A 22,448-nucleotide genomic window follows, 5' to 3' on the forward strand; every position below is an offset into this window, starting at 1 on the left:
ACACACACACACACACACACACACACACACACACACACACACACACACACACACACACACACACACACACACACACACACACACACACACACACACACACACAATACTAATAATTTTTTACTATTTTCTACATTGTAGAATAATAGTGGACATCAAAACTATGAAATGACATATTAGTAGCCACCTTTGCATTCATGTCAGCTTTGTACACACTTGGAATTCTCTCAACCAGCTTCATGAGGTAGTGACCTGGAATGCATTTCAATTAACAGGTGTGCCTTGTTCAAAGTTGATTTGTAGAATTTCTTTCCTTCTTAATTCCCTTGAGCCAGTCAGTTGTGTTGTGACAAGGGAGAGTTGGAATACAGAAGATAGCCCTATTCGGTAAAAGACCAAGTCCTTATTATGGCAAGAACAGCTCAAAAAAGAGAAAGAGAAAAAACAGTCTAACACTTCTTTAAGACATGAAGTTTAGTCAATGCTGAAAGTTTCAAGAACTTTGAAAGTTTCTTCAAGTGCCGTCACAAAAACCATCAAGCACTATGATAAAACTGGCTCTCATGAGGACCGCCACAGGAAAGGAAGACCCAGAGTTACCTCTGCTACAGAGGAAAAAGTTCAGTAGAGTTAACTGCACCTCAGATTGCTGCCCAAATAAATGCTTCATGTAGTTCAAGTAACAGACACATGTCAACATCAACTGTTCAGAGGAGACTGCGTGAATCAGGCCTTCATGGTTGAATTACTGCAAAGAAACCTCTACTAAAGGACACCAATAAGAAGAGACTTGCTCAGGCCAAAAAACACAAGCAATGGACATAGACCGGTGGAAATCTGTCCTTTGATCTGATGATTTTGGTTCCAACTGCCGTGTCTTTGTGAGACACGGAGTAGGTGAACAGATGATCTCCGCGCGTGGGATTCCCACCATGAAGCATGGAGGAGGAGGTGTGATGGTGTGGGGTTGCTTTGCTGGTGATACTGTCGGTGATTTATTTAGAATTCAAGGCAAACTTAACCAGCATGGCTACCACAGCATTCTGGAGAATGATGGAGTGCTGCATCTGTAAGGTTCTGCTTTTCTTTTCTTAGTCAACCTTGTGTTCTTTTTCTTTGTGTTCTGGAACGTAGCCATGTCTTTCATTTTTGTTCATTGATTTCACCTGTGTTCATTTCTCACCTGGTCTCATCAGCTCCCTATTTAGTTCAGTTCTTTCTGTTAGTATGGTTGTGAGGTGTTCTTTGTTTTTTGACTGTCTACCTGTGTTTGACCATTGCCTGCCTGTGACCACGATTCCTGTCTTAATAAATAAATAATAAGTCTTAATAAACATCTTCCGCGCTCTGCGTGTGAATCTACAGCTTTTTCTCCCTGAGTATTCATTACGGTATCAGATGACCTGGCCTCCACAATCACACGATCTCAACCCAATTGAGATGGTTTTGGATGAGTTGGATGGCAGAGTGAAAGAAAAGCAGCCAACATGTTATTAGCATATGTGGGAACTCCTTCAAGACTGTTAGAAAAACATTCCAGGTGAAGCTGGTTGGGAGAATGCCAAAAATGTGCAAAGCTGTCATCAAGGCAAAGGGTGACTACTTTGACGAATCTAATATATTAATTATCTTTTGATTTGTTTAACATTTTTTTTGGTTAGTACATGATTCCATATGTGTTTTTCATAGTTTTAATGTACAATGTAGAAAATAGTACAAATAAAGGAAAACCCTTGAATACCTTGAATGAGTAGGTGTGTCTAAACTTTTGACTGGTAATGTACATGTCAAAAAACATACACAAGCATACACACACACACAGTGAGATGTTGCATTCATTTCAGAAAGGGTTTTTCCCATGAGGTCTATATCTACCTGTCCTCTATTCCTGAGAGTAGGAGCCAATCCGTACACTACATGATGGCTCTGCAGCACTGAATGACTGCTTTTTATAGCAACTCCCCGGGGAAGAGGACCTAGTCATAACGTCTTTATCTAATGCCACTGGAGACATTGTACAAAACATTAGGTACATCTTCCTAACATTGAGTTGCACCCCTTTTTGCCCTCAGAACAGCCTCAATTCTTCGGGGCATGGACTCTACAAGGTGTCGAAAGCGTTCCACAGGGATGCTGGCCCATGTTGACTCCAGTGTTTCCCACAGTTGTGTCAAGTTGTTTGGTGGTGGATCTCTACCCCGATGGATGCACATGCATGATGAATGCATGTTCTCAGGGTTTCCTCCATACCCTCGTCCTCCCATCAACGTGAAACAGCAGGAACCAGGATTCATTAGACCAGGCAATGTTTTTCCAATTCTCCAGTATACATTGTTTTTGTACCTTAGCCCACTGCAACTGCAGTTTCTTGTTTTATGGTGAAAGAAGTGGAACTAAGGTCGTTGGCTGACATACCCCATTAGTGTCAAGGTACGATGAGTTGTGCACTCTTCTTATGGGTCTTTGGGCACCTATGTTGTACTGGACTGTCAGTTGACTAACTGTAGCCCGTCTGTTGAATAACTATAACCTGTCAGTTGACTAACTATAACCTGTCAGTTGACTAACTATAGCCCGTCTGTTGACTAACTATAACCTGTCTGTTGACTAACTATAACCTGTCAGTTGACTAACTATAACCTGTCAGTTGACTAACTATAGCCTGTCAGTTGACTAACTATAACCTGTCAGTTGACTAACTATAACCTGTCAGTTGACTAACTATAACCTGTCAGTTGACTAACTATAGCCTGTCAGTTGACTAACTATAACCTGACAGTTGACTAACTGTAGCCCGTCTGTTGACTAACTATAACCTGTCAGTTGACTAACTGTAACCTGTCAGTTGACTAACTATAACCTGTCGGTTGACTAACTGTAACCTGTCAGTTGACTAACTATAACCTGTCAGTTGACTAACTATAACCTGTCAGTTGACTAACTATAACCTGTCAGTTGACTAACTATAACCTGTCAGTTGACTAACTATAACCTGTCAGTTGACTAACTGTAGCCCGTCTGTTGACTAACTGTAACCTGTCAGTTGACTAACTATAACCTGTCAGTTGACTAGCTATAACCTGTCAGTTGACTAACTATAACCTGTCAGTTGACTAACTATAACCTGTCAGTTGACTAACTATAACCTGTCAGTTGACTAGCTATAACCTGTCAGTTGACTAACTATAACCTGTCAGTTGACTAACTGTAACCTGTCAGTTGACTAGCTGTAACCTGTCAGTTGACTAACTATAACCTGTCAGTTGACTAGCTATAACCTGTCAGTTGACTAACTATAACGTGTCAGTTGACTAACTATAACCTGTCAGTTGACTAACTATAGCCTGTCAGTTGACTAACTGTAGCCCGTCTGTTGAATAACTATAACCTGTCAGTTGACTAACTATAACCTGTCAGTTGACTAACTATAACCTGTCAGTTGACTAACTATAACCTGTCAGTTGACTAACTATAACCTGTCAGTTGACTAACTATAACCTGTCAGTTGACTAACTATAACCTGTCAGTTGACTAACTGTAGCCCGTCTGTTGACTAACTATAACCTGTCAGTTGACTAACTATAACCTGTCAGTTGACTAACTATAACCTGTCAGTTGACTAACTGTAGCCCGTCTGTTGACTAACTATAACCTGTCAGTTGACTAACTATAACCTGTCAGTTGACTAACTGTAGCCCGTCTGTTGACTAACTATAACCTGTCAGTTGACTAACTATAACCTGTCAGTTGACTAACTATAACCTGTCAGTTGACTAACTGTAGACCGTCTGTTGCTCTGCACAATTCACGTCAGCCTCCTTTGTCCTCTTTCATCAATGGCCTGTTTTTGACCACTGGCCTGCCGTTGGCTAGATGTCCTTCGGGTGGTGGACCGTTCTTGATACACACAGGAAACTGTTGAGTGTGAAAAACCCAGCAGCCTTGCAGTTCTTGACACACTCAAACTGGTGCGCCTTGGCACCTACTACTATACCCTGTTCAAAGGCACTTAAATATTTTGTCTTGCTCATTCACCCTCTGAATGGCACACAAAATCAATCCATGTGTCAATTGTCTCAAGGTTTAAACATCCTCCTTTAACCTGTCTCCTCCATTTCATCTACACTGATTGAAGTGGATTTAGCAAGTCACATCAATACGGGATCATAACTTCACCAGGAATCAGCTGGTCAGTCTACAGAATGTCATGGAAAGAGCAGGCGTTCCTAATGTTTTCTACACTCAGTGTATATCGTCACTATATATTTTCACTATATATCTTCTCCTCCTCCACAGTTTGTCTTTTTAGCATTGGTGGAAATTAGTAGAGGACTTTCCATAATGGCTGTAAAATGGTTCTGTTGGTATTTGTTTGGTATTTACTATGAATTTGTATTGCATCAGTTGTATACTGGTTTGGGGTATTCACAAACTAAGAAGTTTCTTGTATAGGGAGGTGAGCTATAACATTATGCTATAATTTAATTGTTAGATACATATATGTGGTCAAGAGCTCGCTTATGAACAAAATGTTGGGTTATGGAGACAAAACAGTTGAGAATGATTCATTGCCATCTTAAAAAGCTGTGAACCGTGATGTAACGTGACCTCTGACAGCTAACTCATCTTCCAGGGTTTCGAGGTCTCTCCTGATACATATGTATATGTTGCAGCTTTCTGAATTACATTTTCATCTTAATGAAGTAGGCCATGCAATACTTCAGTGCTAGGGAATAATAATTCAGAAAAGTAGAAGAAAGTGGAAAACAAGGGGGGTTTTGTCGGTTGGGTTGGTGCTCCCCCTTGCAATCTTAACTTTTCAAGGCAATGTGTCTCAAGGATTTACTCTCTGTAACTGTTGTCTCGAGTTTTAATGAGATCAACTGCTTACCTTAGCATAGTCTCCATGGCGATACAGTAAAATAAAGGTTATGAGAGAGCCGTTATAGAATACGTGCCCTAATTAAACCACTGATCTGGAACTCAAAGTGTCACAATCGAAAGGCCCCATATTTCCCCCTTCCCTCGCACCGGCACATGTAAACCGGGCTCTTTTCTATGCTAATCAACAGAAATAAATCTGCAACGTTGACACTTAAAGCTCCCATTCGCCCTTGGCACATGGATTTACGCCCTGTCTTGTTGATTTGTGGCGCCTTAAAAAAAAAAAAAAAAAGATTTGCAGAAATGTGATAATGAAAGTGAAGGGTTGTCTTTAAAAAGTGAAATACGTTAGAGGTTTGTGCTAGAGGTGTAATGCATTAACTACACTCAGCACTGTCCATTATTTCTCAGTACCTGTTTGCTCTGATTGGTCTGAAAAGGCTACACTATCAGGTAGGAGGATTGGGTGGCTATGTACACATTAATGGAGTCAATGAAGGGAAAGGGTCTGCAACTGTGTGTGTGTGTGTGTGTGTGCGTGCGCGTGCGTTTGTGTGTGTGTGTGTGTGTGTGTGTGTGTGTGTGCGTGTGTGTGTGTCACTCTCCAACACAGGAGTTTGGTGGCACCTTAATTGGGGAGGACGGGCTCTTGCTAACGGCTGGAGCGGAATCAATTGAATGTTATCAAATATGTCAAACATGGTTTCCATGTGTTTGATGCATTCCATTTGCTCCATTCCAGCCATTATTATGAGCTGTTCTCCCCTCAGCAGGAAACAAAATAATCTGAACAGGACAAGAGAGAAATCCACCAAACAGTCCTGGAGAGAGATGGAGATCGTCAGCTCCCAGAGATAGTCAAACACGATTACACTAGTCCTTATTTCCAGAGTGCATCCAGAACACAAACTCATCTAGAGAAATAACTCCAGTCATTACCTTGAGTGCCACTCAGTCTGGGGAGTGAAACATACCTTCTGCATTTGCCTGCGTAACAAACTGAGCCCCCAATACAAACAGGGAAAAGGGAAGCGGAAATTCAGTCCTTCAGTGGAATATCGTCCCAGTTTCACACGTGTGCTTTGTCTCGATTAGGGTTCCTGCACTGAGGCCAGTTCCAGTAGATTAGTGTTGCCACGACTTCCGCCGAAGTCGGTCCCTCTCCTTGTTCGTTCGGCGGACGACGTCACCGGCCTTCTAGCCACCGCCGATCCACTTTTCATTTTCCATTTGTTTTGTCTTTGTTTTACACACCTGGTTACAATCCCCCAATTACATGTTCTTTATTTAACCCTTTGTTCCCCCATGGTTGTTTGTGCGTAATTGTTTGTCTTGTATACGGTACGTTATTGTGGGCTCGGTATTATGTGTTATATTTGTGATTTATTTGAGTAAATACGTTGATTACTCATATCTGCTGTCCTGCGCCTGACTCTCTACACCAGCTACACACAGACCTTTTACAGAATTACTTACCATCCAATGGAGTCAGCAGGAGCAGACGCCCTCCCTCTGGGGGTAGAGGAGCGCATCCAGCAGCACGCGACCATGTTGCAACGTCTGGGCACCGCCATGGATCGCGTGCTGCAGACGATGGATCGTTGGGAGAGAGGAGGAGGATTTCCAGCGCCTCCACCAGCCCCACTACCGCCGACCCCACTATCCACCCCTCCTTCACCCGGTCCCAGCGGGAATCGGCTCGTGCTCCCGAGGGAGTATGATGGGACGGCCCGCCGGATGCCACGGGTTCCTACTACAGCTGGCGCTCTACCTGGCGACAGTCCACCCGGCTCCTTCGGTACGTGAGAGCGTGTCCGCTCTCGTCTCCTGCCTCTCAGGCAAAGCCCTGGAGTGGGCCAACGGCGTATGGAGTGAAGGAGATGTGGCGTTGGACCATTACGCAGAGTTCACAGTGAACAACTGTTCCATCTGAGGCAGGGGACGAGGAGCGTGCTGGATTTTGCATTGGATTTCCGGACCCTGGCCGCCAGCGCGGGATGGAACGACAGGGCTCTGATCGATCACAAACCGGTGCAGTCTGCGTGAGGACGTCCGTCGGGAGTTGGCCTGTCGAGACACCACCCTCACGTTGGACCAGCTGGTGGACCTGTCCATCCGGCTGGACAACCTGCTGACTACCCGCGGACGTCCGGATCGGGGCCTGTCAGTTCATTCCCCCAGCACCTCCGCTCCGACGCCCTGGAGCTGGGAGGTGCTGGGCGACCGGGCGACCGGAGGAGGGGCCATTCCCTGCACTATCTGTGGCCACAGAGGGCACACTGCTGGTCGGTGCTGGGGGGGGTTCCTCAGGGAGTCGAGGCAGCAGGGAGTCGAGGCAGCAGGCAGGGCACTATCGTGTCACCCCAGGTGAGTCGGCACCAGGCTCACCCAGAGCCCCCTGTTGCTCACATGTATGTGTTTATCAAATTTCCTGAGTTTTCCCCGCATTCCCAGCATAAGGCGCTCGTAGATTCAGGCGCAGCTGGGAATTTTATTGACCGTTCTTTTGCCCATAGTTTAGGGATTCCCCTTGTTCCTGTGGATATGCCCTTCCCTGTGCACACCCTAGATAGTCAACCATTAGGGTCAGGGCTGATTAGGGAGGCCACCGCTCCACTAGATGGTTAGTGGTTACGCAGGAGGGTCACAAGGAGAGAATCAGTCTCTTCCTTATTGATTCTCCTGCGTTTCCCGTGGTGCTGGGCCTACCCTGGTTGGCCTGTCATGACCCCACTATTTCGTGGCAACAGAGGGCTCTTAAGGTGTGGTCATGAGAGTGCTCAGGGAGGTGTGTAGGGGTTTCCATCAGTGAGACTACGGTGGAAAGTCCAGACCAGGTCTCCACCATGCGCTTCCCCTCAGAATATGCCAATTTGGCTCTCGCCTTCTGTAAGGAGAAGGCGACTCAATTACCACCCGATCGACGGGAGGATTGTGCGATGACAGCGCAATACACAAGGGGTGGAACAGTGGCAAAGGTACCCACAGGACAAACAGAATAATATTAGTCTGAGGAGAAATTAAATAGCATTAATACAACAAAAATAATTATGAACACACCTTTAGTTTACAAAGTTAAACTGATGTATTTTTTCTTCATAATAAGCAGGAGTAATATTCTTAGATCAGAATGACAGCAGACTGTATTTCTAACCATGTCACTAAAGACTAACAGAAACAAAAGACAAATTTAACTAGAAGGGCTTATCTTTTCTCAGGATGTCATTTCATACTCGTTTGATCTCTGAACAGTGCTTTTCACCAATTTGTGCTGTTCACTTATTTGTGCTGGTTTTGAGTAGATATCCAACAAACTGAATTAAATACGACCCAGAAGGCGCTAAACTAGGGTCGTCATCTCAGGGTCCTTCGTGTTTGAGATTCAGCTCTGTGTGGAAGATGCCAAGCACTGCCTACGGTGTCTTTCTCTCAACAGACTTGGGATTAACAAGCCACAAAATGCATTTTTCAGTTTTGGTTCGCTTTTTAAAATATTTTTTTTATTGCAAATCACCCAAGATGGCACCCGTTTTTTTTGTTTCGTTTTTTTAGCTTGAAAGTTCTAGCAGCACTTGAGAAGATTTGAAGTGTTTGTTGTTGAATGGTAGTGATTTGTTTTTGTCTGTTTATAAGCAGAAATATTGGAGGCAATGTAAACTTGATTGTGGGAAAAGATTTGCTTAAATCTCATAGTATGCGCAGCACTTCCCAGGAGTCACGTATATCCTCTGCCACAGGAGTTGACGGCGGCTATGGAAACATATGTCTCCAAATCCCTGGGGAAGGGATACATTCGGCCCTCCACTTCACCTGCCTCTTCAAGTTTATTTTTTGTGAAGAAGAAGAATGGAGGTCTGCGTCCACTATTGGGGTATCATTTAGATCACTATGAGGTACAGCTACCCGCTGCCTCTTATCGCCAGTGCGATCGAGTCAATGCACGGGGTGCACTTCTTCACAAAATTGGATCTCAGGAGCGCTTACAACCTGGTGCGTATCCGGGAGGGGGACGAGTGGAAGACGGCATTTAGTACCACCTCAGGGCACTATGAGTACCTCGTCATGCCGTACGGGTTGATGACTGCTCCATCAGTATTCAAGGGATTTGTTGATGATATTTTCCGGGACCTGCACGGGCAGGGTGTAGTGGTGTATATTGACAACATTCTGATATACTCCGCTACACACGCCGAGCATGTGTCCCTGGTGCGCAGGGTGCTTGGTAGACTGTTGGAGCATGACCTGTATGTCAAGGCTGAGAGTGGTGTGGAAGTTGGACGCGGACATCGAGCGTGCGTTACGCACAGAGCCCACTCCTCAGTGTCCAGCTGGGCGTCTGTATGTTCCATCTGCTGTCCGCGACCATTTGATCTATTGGGCCCACACGTCACCCTCCTCTGGTCATCCTGGCATCGGTCGGACGGTGCGTTGCCTTAGTGGGATGTACTGGTGGTCCTCCTTGGCCAAGGACGTGAGGGTTTATGTTTCCTCCTGCTCGGTGTGCGCCCAGTGCAAGGCTCCCAGGCACCTGCCCAGAGGGAAGTTACAACCCCTACCCATTCCACAACGGCCGTGGGTTCCTGCCCTGAGGCCAATCCCAGTAGATTAGTGTCTGGAATATTGAGTTCCTGCCCTGAGGCCAGTTCCAGTAGATTAGTGTCTGGAATATTGAGTTCCTGCCCTGAGGCCAGTTCCAGTAGATTAGTGTCTGGAATATTGAGATTCTGCCCTCAGGCCAATCCCAGTAGATTAGTGTCTGGAATATTGAGTTCCTGCCCTGAGGCCAATCCCAGTAGATTAGTGTCTGGAATATTGAGTACCTGCCCTGAGGTCAATCCCAGTAGATTAGTGTCTGGAATATTGAGTTCCTGCCCTGAGGCCAATCCCAGTAGATTAGTGTCTGGAATATTGAGTTCCTGCCCTGAGGCCAGTTCCAGTAGATTAGTGTCTGGAATATTGAGTTCCTGCCCTGAGGCCAGTTCCAGTAGATTTGTGTCTGGAATATTGGGTTCCTGCCCTGAGGACAATCCCAGTAGATTAGTGTCTGGAATATTGAGTTCCTGCCCTGAGGCCAGTTCCAGTAGATTAGTGTCTGGAATATTGGGTTCCTGCCCTGAGGCCAATCCCAGTAGATTATTGTCTGGAATATTGAGTTCCTGCCCTGAGGCCAGTTCCAGTAGATTAGTGTCTGGAATATTGGGTTCCTGCCCTGAGGCCAATCCCAGTAGATTCGTGTCTGGAATATTGAGTTCCTGCCCTGAGGCCAATCCCAGTAGATTAGTGTCTGGAATATTGAGTTCCTGCCCTGAGGCCAGTTCCAGTAGATTAGTGTCTGGAATATTGAGTTCCTACCCTGAGGCCAGTTCCAGGAGATTAGTGTCTGGAATATTGAGTTCCTGCCCTGAGGCCAGTTCCATTAGATTAGTGTCTGGAATATTGAGTTCCTGCCCTGAGGCCAGTTCCAGTAGATTAGTGTCTGGAATATTGAGTTCCTGCCCTGAGGCCAATCCCAGTAGATTAGTGTCTGGAATATTCAGTTCCTGCCCTGAGGCCAGTTCCAGTAGATTAGTGTCTGGAATATTGAGTTCCTGCCCTGAGGCCAGTTCCAGTAGATTAGTGTGGGAATAACTAATCAATAATGCAATGTAAATCTCATTAACATGAGGTGCCCTTTGACTCACTTTCTCCTTTCCTCCATTGTCTTCCTGTGTAGTGATATAATAGGAATTTGAGTTACACAGGATGTCTCCACATTCAGAATTCAGAGTTTATGGACACCAAAGGCTGGGATTAAATGTCTGTGAAAGTCAAAAGGAAAATGACCCATTGTGCTGAGACATGGTTATGTGGTTATGGGCCATATAGTCTATAGAGGATCGAGAGTGATGAAGCTGTGGTTATGGGCTGTATTGTCTATAGAGGATGGAGAGTGATGAAGCTGTGGTTATGGGCTGTATTGTCTATAGATGATGGAGAGTGATTAAGCTGTGGTTATGGGCTGTATTGTCTATAGGGATGGAGAGTGATTAATCTGCCTCAAAGACCATTTATATTCCCTTGCGCTGTTTACACACCGATGAGACTTGAATATAAAATGTAATCAGACCAAAGTGTTTCAAAGCCTCAGGTGTTGATCTGTTCCTGGTCGTATCCTACTGTACCTGGATCATCACACGGTCTACTACCAACTGTATTGTGTGTTTCTCTATCCATTATATTGAACTACATTTCATTATTAAAACACTCAAGGTACAACAGCATTAACACAATGATTCAATATATTGTTTTGACCAAATCAACATGCCTTCTGTCTTCTGTTCATTTTATGTAGAAATCAATTCCTCCAGCCTTCCCATTTGTGCAATATTCCCTTATGCAGTGGAGGGTTAGGCTTGCCAGGGCAAGACATAACTCATGGCCTCTGTTATTAACTCATGGGCTCTGTTATTAACTCATGGTCGATATCTTATAGTCAATTCATTACAGATTATGGAGCCGATAGAGATGATACAGAAACCAGAGATGACCAGAAAACCAGAGTTTGATAGGGAAACCAGAGATGATAGAGAAACCAGAGTTTGATAGATAAACCAGAGTTTGATAGAGAAAACAGAGATGATAGAGAAACCAGAGTTTGATAGGGAAACCAGAGATGATAGAGAAAACAGAGATGATAGAGAAACCAGAGTTTGATAGGGAAACCAGAGATGATAGAGAAAACAGAGATGATAGAGAAACCAGAGTTTGATGGGGAAACCAGAGTTTGATAGAGAAACCAGAGATGATAGAGAAACCAGAGTTTGATAGGGAAACCAGATATGATAGAGAAACCAGAGTTTGATAGGGAAACCAGAGATGATAGAGAAACCAGAGTTTGATAGGGAAACCAGAGATGATAGAGAAACCAGAGTTTGATAGAGAAAACAAAGATGATAGAGAAACCAGAGTTCGATAGGGAAACCAGAGATGATAGAGAAACCAGAGATGATAGAGAAACCAGAGTTTGATAGGGAAACCAGAGATGATAGAGATACCAGAGATGATAGAGAAACCAGAGATGATAGAGAAACCAGAGTTTGATAGGGAAACCAGAGATTATAGAGAAACCAGAGTTTGATAGGGAAACCAGAGATGATAGAGAAACCAGAGAAACCAGAGTTTGATAGGGAAACCAGAGATAATAGAGAAACCAGAGTTTGATAGGGAAACCAGAGATGTTAGAGAAACCAGAGTTTGATAGGGAAACCAGAGATAGTAGAGAAACCAGAGTTTGATAGGGAAACCAGAGATGTTAGAGAAACCAGAGTTTGATAGGGAAACCAGAGATGGGTCAATAGATACCTACACTGAATTCCATGGACCATGGTTCTCATAACGTACTCCTTTCAGGTGGACTCACGTCAGTTGAAAGGTTTACTAACTCTAACCATTCACGAATATGAGTGTTTTTGGGGAATGAGCGTTTCTCAGGCTGTTATAATTTGGACAATGTAAGCATTTGTTTGCGAGGTCAAGTTACAGCCTAACTTACAGAATACTGCCAATCCTCTGCCATTTTACCACAGTTGTCTTTGTTTACCAGCTTAAGACTGAGCTGTTCCGAAAAGCTTTCGAGGGCCTATGTTAAGTCTGTCCTCCTGTCCACTGGATCTGACAACACCTGTACACTCTATAGCTTTGATTGTGTCCTGCTTACAAAGTTCTGTGTTTTGGATGGTTTTTGTTGTTATTATAATTATTGTTATAATGTTTTTAAAAAATGGGGGTAATTTTAGCCCTTTTCTCCCAAATTTCATGATATTACGATCTTGTCTCATCGCTGCAACTCCCCAGCGGGCTAGGGACAGGGGAAGGTCGAGTCATGCGTCATCCAGCCAAACCACGCTTCTTAAAACACCCGCCAGCATAATCCGGAAGCCAGCCGCACAAATGTGTCGGCACCCGGCCAGCCACAAGGAGTCACTAGAGCGTGTTGAGCCAAGTAAAGCACCCCCGGCCAAACCCTCACGACGTTGGGCCAATTCTGCACCGCCCTGTGGGACCCCAGACTGTAGTGACGCCGCAACATTGCAATGCAGTGCCTTAGACTGCTCCGCCTTTCAGGAGGCCGTATATTTAATTGTTTCTGTTTAATTATTTCCTTCAGTGCATTATTATTATTATTACCAGTCCTGAAACACAAAGTCCTCTTCATACAATATACCGGACTACACCTGGAGGTTCACCCAGAGTGGTGAACCGCATTGCCACAACATCCAGCACAGTGTGCTCGGCAGCGCCTGCCTCTTCGTCTCACTCTCATTAGCAAACAGGGCTGGCCAGTAATGAGCCGAGGGTTCACAGAGGTGAGCAACAGAAGCATCCGAACAAAGGACACCTGGAATAGTAAGAAACTCTGTAGATGTAGAATAGTGTGACCCGGCCTCTGCTGAGACTCCACCCCTCTGTTTCAATACTGATCTGAGAGAGAGAGGGTGGAGCCAGAGATGCAGAATAGTGTGACCCGGCGCCTGCTGAGACTCCACCCCTCTGTTTCAATACTGATCTGAGAGAGGGTGGAGCCAGAGATGCAGAATAGTGTGACCTGGCACCTGTTGAGACTCCACCCCTCTGTTTCAATACTGATCTGAGAGAGAGAGGGTGGAGCCAGAGATGTAGAATAGTGTGACCCGGCGCCTGCTGAGACTCCACCCCTCTGTTTCAATACTGATCTGAGAGAGAGAGGGTGGAGCCAGAGATGTAGAATAGTGTGACCCGGCCTCTGCTGAGACTCCACCCCTCTGTTTCAATACTGATCTGAGAGAGAGAGGGTGGAGCCAGAGATGCAGAATAGTGTGACCCGGCGCCTGCTAAGACTCCACCCCTCTGTTTCAATACTGATCTGAGAGAGAGAGGGTGGAGCCAGAGATGCAGAATAGTGTGACCCGGCGCCTGCTGAGACTCCACCCCTCTGTTTCAATACTGATCTGAGAGAGAGAGGGTGGAGCCAGAGATGCAGAATAGTGTGACCCGGTGCCTGCTGAGACTCCACCCCTCTGTTTCAATACTGATCTGAGAGAGAGAGGGTGGAGCCAGAGATGCAGAATAGTGTGACCTGGCACCTGTTTAGACTCCACCCCTCTGTTTCAATACTGATCTGAGAGAGAGGGTGGAGCCAGAGATGCAGAATAGTGTGACCTAGCACCTGTTTAGACTCCACCCCTCTGTTTGAATACTGATCTGAGAGAGAGAGGGTGGAGCCAGAGATGCAGAATAGTGTGACCTGGCACCTGTTTAGACTCCACCCCTCTGTTTGAATACTGATCTGAGAGAGAGAGGGTGGAGCCAGAGATGCAGAATAGTGTGACCTGGCACCTGTTTAGACTCCACCCCTCTGTTTCAATACTGATCTGAGAGAGAGAGGGTGGAGCCAGAGATGTAGAATAGTGTGACCTGGCACCTGTTTAGACTCCACCCCTCTGTTTGAATACTGATCTGAGAGAGAGAGGGTGGAGCCAGAGATGCAGAATAGTGTGACCTGGCACCTGTTTAGACTCCACCCCTCTGTTTCAATACTGATCTGAGAGAGGGTGGAGCCAGAGATGTAGAATAGTGTGACCTGGCCCCTGTTTAGACTCCACCCCTCTGTTTCAATACTGATCTGAGAGAGAGAGGGTGGAGCCAGAGATGTAGAATAGTGTGACCTGGCACCTGTTTAGACTCCACCCCTCTGTTTCAATACTGATCTGAAAGGGTTGAGGGGTTTTATATTGATGTTTTTTCTCCCATCGCGCGTTAGGTAGAGTTTTTGGTACCGTTTACTGGACTCGATGGCACCTGGTAACCCAATGTTTCTTTTGGCTTTCCCCCATAGCTCATGCTTCGTCATGTGTTACAATACACAAAGCAGCAAAGCTCTTAAATAAATACACGCCTCACTTAGCTAAACAACAAACTGTAACCAACAGACTGTACCCAAAATAATGTAATCAACAGACTGTACCCAACAGAATGTAATCAACAGACTGTAACCAATAGAATGTAATCAACAGACTGTACCCAAAATAATGTAATCAACAGACTGTACCCAATAGAATGTAATCAACAGACTGTACCCAATAGAATGTAATCAACAGACTGTACCCAAAATAATGTAATCAACAGACTGTACCCAACAGAATGTAATCAACAGACTGTACCCAACAGAATGTAATCAACAGACTGTACCCAATAGAATGTAATCAACAGACTGTACCCAATAGAATGTAATCAACAGACTGTACCCAATAGAATGTAATCAACAGACTGTACCCAATAGAATGTAATCAACAGACTGTACCCAATAGAATGTAATCAACAGACTGTACCCAATAGAATGTAATCAACAGACTGTACCCAATAGAATGTAATCAACAGACTGTACCCAATAGAATGTAATCAACAGACTGTACCCAATAGAATGTAATCAACAGACTGTACCCAATAGAATGTAATCAACAGACTGTACCCAATAGAATGTAATCAACAGACTGTACCCAACAGAATGTAATCAACAGACTGTACCCAATAGAATGCAATCAACAGACTGTACCCAATAGAATGTAATCAACAGACTGTACCCAATAGAATGTAATCAACAGACTGTAACCAATAGACTAACCAACAGACTACCTTCTGTCGGATATGACTTGTTCATGGTCAGTCACCTCTAACGGAACAATATGGACACACATCTCTGTACTCACAAAACACCCTTTCTTACCACTGCAAAATGAAGGCTGAACATAATACTGGCTTTGCTGGGAATCATCAAGTGTTAAAGGGAATTGTTTGAAGGGAAGAAGATCCAATCATTCTCCCTCCCTCCTATGCTTTAGAAAGACTGTGGTTCTTTCTTCTTTGGTACAGAATCAACACTGGCTTACATTGTCCTCTGGTCTTTGTATCAAATAACAGCAGAAGGTAATGGCAGGAGGATTGAACGAGAGGTGGCTTTGGACTCTGTAAGAGGAGTGTTTTTGTATTTTCATCTTAATCTCATTCCTCGAGTCGTGCCCCACCCTTCTAGACTTTCTTAATTAGTGATGCAGACAGGCGGTGCAGGAGAAAGGAGAACCCTTTCCCAATCTGTCCTGCTAAACACACACATAGCTCTCCTGAGTACAGTAAAGCCAATGTGCCTGCAATCCTAGCTTCCACCTGCTTCTCTTTTACAAAATGGAGATCTGGTGGTCATCTCAGAACTATTGAGAAGTGTCCCTAGCAATGCACCCTGATTCGATTGTGTTCCACTGATGAATAGCCTGTGTTGGCACAGTGTGTTTTGTTCTGGTCGGCACTTTCGAGGACACGATGGACACCCAGATAGAGCTATATTATTTTCTTTGGGTTGGCCAGGAAAGTTGTTTTTTTAATAAGTTAAAGTGACTGACCGTAGCTTTGAGTGGCTATGTGGCAACTTAAGTTGCAGTCAGTGGTCAGAATTGTACTGCTGGCTGAGCGGTGGCTCTGGCCCCTGTAAATACCCCAGAGTGACAGGAGCAGAGTGATGGGGCTGACCTTTCAGGCCCTACCAGAGACTGTCACGCCCCCTGAGGTTAGGAGAGGGGGGATAAGGCCAAACTGTCATTACGGCTTGAGTCAAAGTGGTGCCAGAGACAAGAAAACAAAATGTCATTGCGGCTTGAGTCAAAGTGCTGCCAGAGACAAGAAAACAAAATGTCCGCCCTTTCTCTTCAGGCTTTCAACTCACTTTGAACCGCAAGGGTCAAGAATGGCATGTGGTGGGTCTATTTCCTTGATGATAATAAACAGGGTTAGATCTTTGAGATGGTTTTAAAAGGACACTGACTTTGAGTTGACCTTGATTAGTTGACTTGCCATCATTGGGAGGGGATGTGAGTGTTTGGCAAACTTGGCTTGAAAATGTGCCGATGTTTAGTCAAGTATTACTTTACACAGATGAAAATATTACACGGATAACATGAAAGAATGTACTTAAACAGCTTAGCATTGGTTTTACTCTCAGAAGCATAGAGATGGGCTCTTATGAAAAAGCACTCATCTCATCTCCTGCTCCTCCTGTTCTTCCATATGACAAGATCCTCCACTCCTTGAGGCACCTCTCAGAATATCTCTGTCTGCTTGTGGGTGGCCCCCTGCTGTGAGCTGGGAGACTACTCCTGCATCCACAGCATCACATGTCAAGCTTGCTCTGAAGCAGGGCCAACATGACTTTGTGAATAGGTATGATACAAATTCACCTTAAGACTATCAACATGTTTGCTGTTGACAACCTGGTTCATGTTGCCCGAAAACAAGGCCTCGATTCAATCTGTATCACTGAAGCGTTACAGATAGCACTAAAAAACAAGGCCTCTATTCAATCTGCATTACTGAAGCGTTACAGACAGCACTAGAACACAAGGCCTCTAGATCAGGGCTTTGAAACTGATTCCACTGAGGACTGGGTGTCTGAAACCCTCTAGAACAGGGCTGTCAAACTCATTCCACTGAGGACTGGGTGTCTGAAACCCTCTAGAACAGGGCTGTCAAACTCATTCCACTGAGGACTGGGTGTCTGAAACCCTCTAGAACAGGGCTGTCAAACTGATTCCACTGAGGACTGGGTGTCTGAAACCCTCTAGAATAGGGCTGTCAAACTCATTCCACTGAGGACTGGGTGTCTAAAACCTTCTAGAACAGGGCTGTCAAACTCATTCCACTGAGGACTGGGTGTCTGAAACCCTCTAGAACAGGGCTGTCAAACTGATTCCACTGAGGACTGGGTGTCTGCAACCTTCTAGAACAGGGCTGTCAAACTGATTCCACTGAGGACTGGGTGTCTGAAACCCTCTAGAACAGGGCTGTCAAACTCATTCCACTGAGGACTGGGTGTCTAAAACCCTCTATATCAGGGCTTTGAAACTGATTCCACTGAGGACTGGGTGTCTAAAACCTTCTAGAACAGGGCTGTCAAACTCATTCCACTGAGGACTGGGTGTCTAAAACCCTCTAGATCAGGGCTTTGAAACTGATTCCACTGAGGACTGGGTGTCTAAAACCCTCTAGAACAGGGCTGTCAAACTGATTTCACTGAGGACTGGGTGTCTGAAACCCTCTAGATCAGGGCTTTGAAACTGATTCCACTGAGGACTGGGTGTCTAAAACCCTCTAGAACAGGGCTGTCAAACTGATTTCACAGAGGACTGGGTGTCTAAAACCCTCTAGAACAGGGCTGTCAAACTGATTCCACTGAGGACTGGGTGTCTAAAACCCTCTAGAACAGGGCTGTCAAACTCATTCCACTGAGGACTGGGTGTCTGAAACCCTCTAGAACAGGGCTGTCAAACTCATTCCACTGAGGACTGGGTGTCTAAAACCTTCTAGAACAGGGCTGTCAAACTCATTTCACTGAGGACTGGGTGTCTAAAACCCTCTAGAACAGGGCTGTCAAACTCATTTCACTGAGGACTGGGTGTCTAAAACCTAGAACAGGGCTGTCAAACTCATTTCACTGAGGACTGGGTGTCTAAAACCTTCTAGAACAGGGCTGTCAAACTCATTTCACTGAGGACTGGGTGTCTAAAACCCTCCAGAACAGGGCTGTCAAACTCATTTCACTGAGGACTGGGTGTCTGAAACCCTCTAGAACAGGGCTGTCAAACTCATTCCACTGAGGACTGGGTGTCTGCAGGTTTTTGTTTTTTAAGACCCATACAACCAGGTGAGGTGAGTTCCTTACTATTTAGTGACCTTAATTAATCAATCAAGTTCAATGAAGGAGAGCACCCGCAGACGCTCGGCCCTCCATAGAATGAGAATGACATGATCCCGGGAGTCTAAGCCGTGGGAAGAACCCCTTTAGTTATAAACTAATATTTTATCAAACATAACATTTTGGCCTTGCTGCTGTTAGCCCATTGAGAAGTATTGAATGACAGATAGTCAACAAATAAATGAAAAGGACGTTTGTTTTGATGTGTCTGTTCTATATCTGAGAGATTTGAAAGATTTGTTAAGTATTTATTTTACCCATACTTAACCCGCTTTTTATAGGTACTAAACTATTTCTGTATATACTTCCATTCATTTTTCTAACTGGTACCGGGCTACCTACAAATACGTCTTGTGAGGCTTGTGGGTTTCCTAGAGCAAAACGTAACATGATCCCTCTAACTTTCAATGGAAGGGTCATATTAGTGTGTAGCCCAAACTGTTCAGACTCTACAGACGTTTTCACGAGAAGACCGATTTTCTGGGTGTCTACTGGTCTGACAAACACTTCTGTAGCTCTGCCACCTTCCACCGTAGATGTGGAAGGCCGACATAGGCGGTGAATTGAGGCGCAGCCCATGCAAAAAATGGACAGATATGTATGAGGATGTCTTTATTGTGCAAATGAGATGTCCACTGTGGCGCGGACATCGACTCTAATGGGTTAAAGGTCATTTCCGATTAAGCCGACATATGTAGTATTTACTGACAATGGAGTCTCCTCTAACGAGAGAACATTGCCTTTTAATTTCAATCACGCTGTAACGCTGAAATTTCTGCCAAATGGATTGAATAGAGCCCAAAGTCTCAAAGTTGATGTGTTTTTTAACATATAAACTTTAACATATCTTTTCTCTTTGAAATTAGCATTGAATATTTATTAAATCTTTATCATAAAAATAACAGATTTGTTATTACAATGTCTTGATAGGTTGGCGATAGAAGTATGGATTTTCATGAATTCCTTGACCTCTGACACAGCACTGGGCATCTTTCTCACTTAAGTTGATGCTTTCAACACGTTTAATGTCCTGAGTAGTTGTACTTCTGAGACGGTGTCTGCTCTTTGTGTTGAAACGGGACTCTGTTGGTGCTGTAGACGCTGGGCTCTCTACACTTGCAGGAGGAGCCCTCTGGGTTGGTTTGGTAGCTCATAACAAACCTTGTGTCTGAGGTTGCACTGGTAACACTTGCCCTTGAGGTAAACTCTAAATGAGGAAAACAGGGCCTGATAAGGTCCTCTCTGGAGGGGTGATAACAGGGCCTGGTACGGTCTTCTCTGGAGGGGTGATAACAGGGCCTGGTACGGTCTTCTCTGGAGGGGTGATAACAGGGCCTGATACAGTCCTCTCTGGAGGGGTGTGTTGGCTTCATGTGCCAGTTTAGCCTTTAGCAACAAATTATGAAGAGGGTGATTGATGTACGACCCTGTCAATCAAATCCAGTAATCCAAATAACATCCTGTGTACTCTAACAGACTGCGGCTTTAAAGTGGATGCGTCATGTGTTCCTTCTTCCCCATGTCTAATTGTCTTCTTCAAAGCTGTCTGACAGCCTTGACCATTTGAGCCACCTGAACTGAGGGACGGCACAGAGGGCATCTCACTTTTCGTTCTCTTTCAGCTTATCAAAGAGAGAGAGAGAGAGCGAGGGAGAGAGAAGAGCTGTCATGTCCACTGTCACACACTGTCTGTTATAAAAGTACATTTATCTCCTCCTTTTAAAAAGGTTCCCTTGATACCCTTCAGAGTAGAGACAGCTCACTTCCTGTTCAGCTTCACACTCTGAGGAAAAATCCCTGTCAGCATCAATCAAACTCCCCCCGCATCAAAATCAAACACCTCTTGGTGGTTAGACGGTGTTGAGGAGAGAAAGGGAGAAAGTGAATCTCTCACAGTTCCTTGTCTCTACTAATCGCTCATGGACAGACAGACAGACAGACAGACAGACAGACAGACAGACAGACAGACAGACAGACAGACAGACAGACAGACTGGTATCGTAGCGTCTCTCAACGGAATGTGGAATGCGATGACTAACGATAAACTTCATTTTCCTGATGAACACATTTTTCCTCTCTGAACATTAAAGTCAAGTCACGGTTTTTGTAGGTGTTGACATCTTTTGAATTTCGGAAGGGCAGGGGACATTTGGCCCAAAGGCTTGAAAAGAGAAGGGGGTGGAGCTGACGCCCTGCTTTCACTGCTTCTTCTACTATCAAATCAAATCGAATTGTATTTGTCACATGTGCAGAATACAACAGGTGTTACAGTGAAATGCTTACATACAAGCCCTTAACCAACAATGCTTTAAGAAGTTTTAAGAAAAAACAAGTGTTAAATAAAAAATAGATAAGTAATAAACAGAAAATAAAAAATAAAAGTAACAAATAATTAAAGAGCAACAGTAAAATAACAATAGCTTGGCTATATACAGGGGATACCGGTACAGAGTCAATGTGCGGGGGCACCGGTTAGTCGAGGTAATTGAGGTAAAATGTACATGTAGGTAGAGTTAAAGTGACTATGCATAGATAATAAACAGAGAGTAGCAGCAGAGTAAAAGTGGGGTCTGGGTAGCCCTTTGATTAGCTGTTCAGGAGTCTTATTTTTTAACTAGGCAAGTCAGTTAAGAACAAAGTCTTATTTACAATGATGGTCTGTTGGGGAACAACGGGTTAACTGCCTTGTTCAGGGGCAGAACAACAGATTTTTACCTTGTCAGCTCAGTGATTTGATCCAGCAACCTTGCAGTGACTGGCCCAACGCTCTAACTACTAGGCTACTTGCCACTAGGCTACCTCTTATGGCTTGGTGGTAGAAGCTGTTAAGAAGCCTTTTGGACCTAGACTTGGCGCTCCGGTACCACTTGCCGTGCGGTAGTGGAGAGAACAGTCTATGACTAGGGTGGCTGGAGTCTTTGACAATTTTTAGGGCCTTCCTCTGACACCGCCTGGTATAGAGGTCCAGGATGGCAGGAAGCTTTTCTCCCGTGATATACTTGGCCCTGCGCAATACCCTCTGTAGTGCCTTGCGGTCGGAGGCCGAGCAGATGCCATACCAGGCAGTGATGCAACCAGTCAGGATGCTCTCGATGGTGCAGCTTTAGAACCTTTTGAGGATCTGTGGACCCATGCCAAATCTTTTCCGTCTCCTGAGGGGGAATATGCTTTGTCGTGCCCTCTTCACGACTGTCTTAGTGTGTTTGGACCATGATAGTTTGTTGGTGATGTTGGACACCAAGGAACTTGAAGCTCTCAACCTGCTCAACTACAGCCCTGTCGATGAGAATGGTGGTGTACTCGGTCCTCCTTTTACTGTTGTCCAATATCATTTCATTTTTCTTGATCAGGTGGAGGGAGAGGTTGTTGTCCTGTCACCACATGGCCAGGTCTCTGACCTCCTCCCTATAGGATGTCTCATCGTGTCTGTAATCAGACCTACCACTTTTGTGCCATCGGCAAACATCATGATGGTGTTGGAGTCGTGCCTGGTCAGGCAGTCATGAGTGAACAGGGAGTACAGGAGGGGACTGAGCACGCACCCCTGAGGGGCCCCCATGTTGAGGATCAGCGTGGCGGATGTGTTGTTACCTACACTTACCACCTGGGGGCGGCCTGTCAGGAAGTCCAGGATCCAGTTGCAGAGGGAGGTGTTTAGTCCCAGGGTCCTTAACTTAGTGATGAGTTTTGAGGGCGCTATGGTGTTGAACGCTGAGCTGTAGTCAATGAATAGCATTCTCACATAGGTGTTCCTTTTGTCCAGGTGGGAAAGGGCAGTGTTGAGTGCAATAGAGATTGCATCATCTGTGGA

This window comes from Salvelinus fontinalis, chromosome 4 (assembly GCF_029448725.1).
Source record: "Salvelinus fontinalis isolate EN_2023a chromosome 4, ASM2944872v1, whole genome shotgun sequence".
In the NCBI taxonomy this organism is placed as follows: Eukaryota; Metazoa; Chordata; class Actinopteri; order Salmoniformes; family Salmonidae; genus Salvelinus; species Salvelinus fontinalis.